The 4,283-nt window shown below is 51.2% G+C and overlaps 1 pseudogene; it reads right to left on the bottom strand.

Moving 5' to 3' along the window:
• Positions 1 to 2,071: 2,071 nt before the first annotated feature.
• LOC116467159 (G protein-coupled receptor kinase 6-like) lies at positions 2,072 to 3,833 on the bottom strand (annotated as a pseudogene).
• Between the last annotated feature and the right edge of the window lie 450 nt (positions 3,834 to 4,283).

Genomic DNA, 4,283 nt, shown 5'->3' with positions numbered 1-4,283 from the left:
AATTTCTGTTGTTTAAGCCACCAAATCTGTGGTATTTTGTGTGGCAGCCACAGCAAATGAACACACATGACTTTGCCAAGTTTAGATGTAAAATGAAGCATCACAACAGTGCTTAGTTAACAAGACTGCATGTACTTCCGAGGCAGGCGCAATGCATTCATCTCTGAAAATTATGTGGTTTTCATATGATGCTAAAGAGTTTGGGCTTTAAAATCATCAATGCTGGTGGGTGATTGAAGGTGGTAAGCAGGGAGTGCCAAGGTCAAATTTGGATTTTAGAAAAGTCTCTCTGAAACCAGTGATGGGTAGAGGAGAGTGAGATTGCAATCAGAGAGTCCGGTTAAGGGTTGATGTATAAAGATAGGTAGAAGATAGATACAAAGGGACAGTGATGGTAGGAAGAGGAGAACTGAACAGCACATTGACAGGAGGAATAAGGAAGAGTGAAAACCGAGGGAGAATCCCAAGTGTCTCGTTTGAGAGGCTTAGGGGGATGCTGATGTCACCAACTAAAGTCAAGAATGCAGCTGATTTCCCCTTTTGTGGTGGTGAGCCTGGTGCAGCATGAAACAATTCATTTGCTTTTAGGCATGTTGAGTTTTATCTGCCTTTGGGACATCCACATAGGGATTCCAGCAGGCAGTCTGATATGCTAGCATGGAGCTCAAGTCTGGTTGGAATCCAGATTTCTATGTCTGTTTCCATCCAGCAATTAAATTTCCAAGAGCAGTGAACCTTCCCACCACACTTGCATGTCTCAGTCCTAGATCTTCCAAACACGCGTGACTATTTGCTTTTGTTTTCCTTTTTGGCCATTGTTATCCCAATAAGATCAATTTCAGAAAGGATGTAGGCACCATTGAGGACCCCTTGCTGCACGATAAAGACCTAATTGTAATTCATAACAGACATGAATCGTATTCTACTGTTCTGGGGTCTAATTTTTTTTTTTTAAATTCAGAATCTTTGAATCTCTCCCCCAAAGACCTAAGACTAGCTTGAATGTTAGAAGGATCTGTCTCTGGGCTGTATAGAGAAGTGTGGCTGCTATTTGAGAGCAGATTCTCATGGAAAAACCATTTTTCCCCCATGGAATTTTCTTCCATGAGTCTAACCCCATCCTGGCTCTGGGCCCTCCCAGTCTCCTGCGCTGAGCAAGCAGGTAGGGAGAGAGCAAAGGGGTGGTCTGGAGTTTTAGGATCTGCATTTGAGTCTCTCCTCTTGATTTGTGACCCTGGGCAAGGCTCTGCCAATCTCTTGTTACCGAGCACCTGGTCTATGCCAGGTCCCAGAGCTTTTTGGGTTTCTATCTGGGCCTCAGCATCCACATTGGACAAAAAGGGTAAATATTCCTGCCATGCAGGGTTATTATGACAAATGCAATGAAATAATAAATATGGAAGGGCCTCTCACAGTGCCTGCCTCAGAGTGGAAAGTCAATAAATACTAGGGCATTCTGTGTCTGAAAATCTCACCTCTAATTATTCTCTTTTCCTTCCCAATTATACAAAACAGCAGCAGCAGTAACAGCAGCCACAAAATGCACTCCAAGATACTTCTAACAATTTCTTGCTGGGGGAATGTTTGCATCCTTGGTTAGTTAAAAATTTTGTGTTCCTCCCATGTCAGAAGCCCCTGGATCTTGTGTGAAGCTGTGCATTCCCTGATTAGTTTGTTTCTGTCCTTCTGTGGCTTGTTCTAAAGGGCTTTGCTGCTGCCTTCATCTGAGGAAATTCACACACTAATGCAGTGGTATCTCATCGCAATCTATTAGGTGTGACAGCTACTGGCAAGAAATAGATTTGTGTTTAACTCTTTGTTGCCCAGCAGGGACTTCTATATACATTGGTACAAATACATAAATACAGAAAGCCCCGAGCTCCACGGAGAAGAGCTGAAGGGATGCACCTTTGTCCCAGGGATGGCCCAGGCCCTGCCAAACTCAGGCAGGCCAGGGGCTGAGGGGCGGGGGACACTGGGGACAGTTCCATCTGTGTTCCCCAGGCCACAACTTGAGTGGACAATGGGGAAGACCACTGTGCAAAACTGTAAAAGGCGCTCAGAGTAGCTGCTACCAACCGCCCGTGGGGGCCTCTGGCTGGGGGCTAGAGGCGGGTAGGGAGCTCTTCCTCGCTGTCGCCCCAGTTTCCACAGCAATCCTTTGGCGACTGAAGAGTCTCTGCAGCAGTCCCTTTTTAGGGGATGCAGGTGGCTGGCCCTTCCAGTCCAGGTCTGGGGGAACTGAGCCATCCAGCCCAAAGACATTCAGCTACTGGAAGCACTCAGTCTCCACCATCCCGTTCTGCCAGGGGATGGGCACGCTGCCTGTGGCAAACTTCTGGTAGAAGTCTTGGTCGGTAGGCTCCAGCTCCATGCCCTTGACCCTAGAGAACTGTTCGATGTCCAGAACATCTTTGCAGTAAATGGCCTGAGGGTCAGGCTTGAAGGACGGCTCCAGCATGTCGGCTCCCACCCGCTTGAAGTTCAGCTTCTTCAAGAGGGGGTGCTCCTTCACTTCGCGGGCACTGCCCCCACGACACCCCGGGCGTTCAGCGGGGTCCTTGCAGAGGAGCTGTGAGCAGAGTGAGCGGGCCTGCGGGGAAAAGCGCTCGGAATACTCCTCGGGGACCTCCTTCACCAGCTGCTCCACCCTCTCCCGCTTGATCTTCTTCCTCTGCTGGAAGGGCGACAGGCCTGCAATCATCTCGTACAGGAGGCAGCCTAGCGCCCACCAGTCAGAGCTGAACGTGTATGGTTCATTCTTCACCACCTCCGGAGCCACGTAGCTCACGGTGCCCACACGGCCTTTGATGGTCTGGCCCTCGGGCACGTGCACAGCCAGTCCCAGGTCGGAGATGAGGATGTGGCGGTGGTCATCCAGCAAGATGTTCCTGGCTTCAGGTCCCTGTACACGATGCGTGCCCGGTGCAGCTCCTCCAGGCCGCAGCAGATCTCGGGACGTAGAAGACAGCCCGCGCTTCGGGGAAGCCAGCCCGGCCCATGTGGTAGATGTGGAACTTGAGGTCGCCCCCGTTCATCAGCGTCGGCACCAGGCACAGCGCCTCCTTGGTCTCATAGGTGTAGGCCAAGCTCACTATAAACCTACTGTTCACTTTCTCCAGGATCTGCTTCTCGTTCAGCGCCATAGCCTCCCCTTTCTGTTTCTCGATCCGCTTTTTCTCTAGCTTCTTGCAGGCGTACATCTTGCCCGTGGCCCGCACCTGGCAGGCGCACACCTCCCCAAAGCCACCTTTGCCCAGGACTCGGTACTGCCTGAAGGTATTTTTGGTCACTGGCTGCCTTTCCAGCCACTTCCACTGCAGGAAACGGTTGAAGTAGATGCTGTCGAGGTAGTCGGCAAAAGGGGCCATGATCAGGTACCTGTGGGTCAGCCGGGTGAGTTCCTGGGAGAGTTCTTTGCAGGGCCCCTGCTCCAGCCGCTGGGTGCAGTTCGTCACCAGCTGCCGGGGGACCTCAGGGATGAGGTCAGGACCCCTGTGGCTCAGAAAATTCTGCATTAGCCGCCGCCCACATGCCTTCCGCTTCTCATCCGGGGTCACTTCATACTGGGCCATCCCATCCAGGAAGGCGATGCAGAGGCTCAGCTCCGGCCTGGTGGCACAGAACTCTCAGAACAGCAGGCGCCCAGTGGGCTGCCGCTCGCACAGTCTGTGATAGTCACGTTGGAGACTAAGCCGCAGCTCTTCGCACTGGCTGATGTGAGGGAACTGGAGCATCTGCCGCCATTTCTTGCTTTTGCCTTTGCAATTTCCACCGCCACCTTCCCGGGCCTTGAGGAGCACCGTGTCCGCTACGATGTTCTGGAGCTCCATGGGATCGCGCGCGAGGGCCGAGGCCGGATGGCGATCGGCGCGGCTCTGCTCGGCTCGCAGTGACCGCGCCGCGGCTGCCACCCGCTCCCCCGCCTCTCCCGCACATATAACCGACACGCAGCACACCCCATACATCAAATCATATAACCGACACACAGCATAACCCACACATTGAATCATCTCTAGATTACTTGTAATACCTAATGAATGTAAACAATATGTAAATAGCTGTTACGCTGTATTGTTTCATGGAACAGTGACAAGGAAAAAAAGTCTGTACATGTTCAGTATCAATGCAATTTTTTTTCCAAATATTTTTGATCCAAGGTTGGTTGACTCCACAGATCCCCCAATCTGGATGGTTGACAATACAGTGAAATTCACTGACAGAGATTTTCCTTTTCTGATTTCTGTGACACAATTAGGTGAACAGGGTATGAAACCTCCTTT

Source organism: Hylobates moloch, unplaced genomic scaffold (assembly GCF_009828535.3).
Source record: "Hylobates moloch isolate HMO894 unplaced genomic scaffold, HMol_V3 SCAFFOLD_4, whole genome shotgun sequence".
NCBI classification, from domain to species: Eukaryota; Metazoa; Chordata; class Mammalia; order Primates; family Hylobatidae; genus Hylobates; species Hylobates moloch.
The sequence above is the reverse complement of the archived record's forward strand: the minus strand, read 5'-3'. Positions and strand labels throughout refer to the sequence as shown.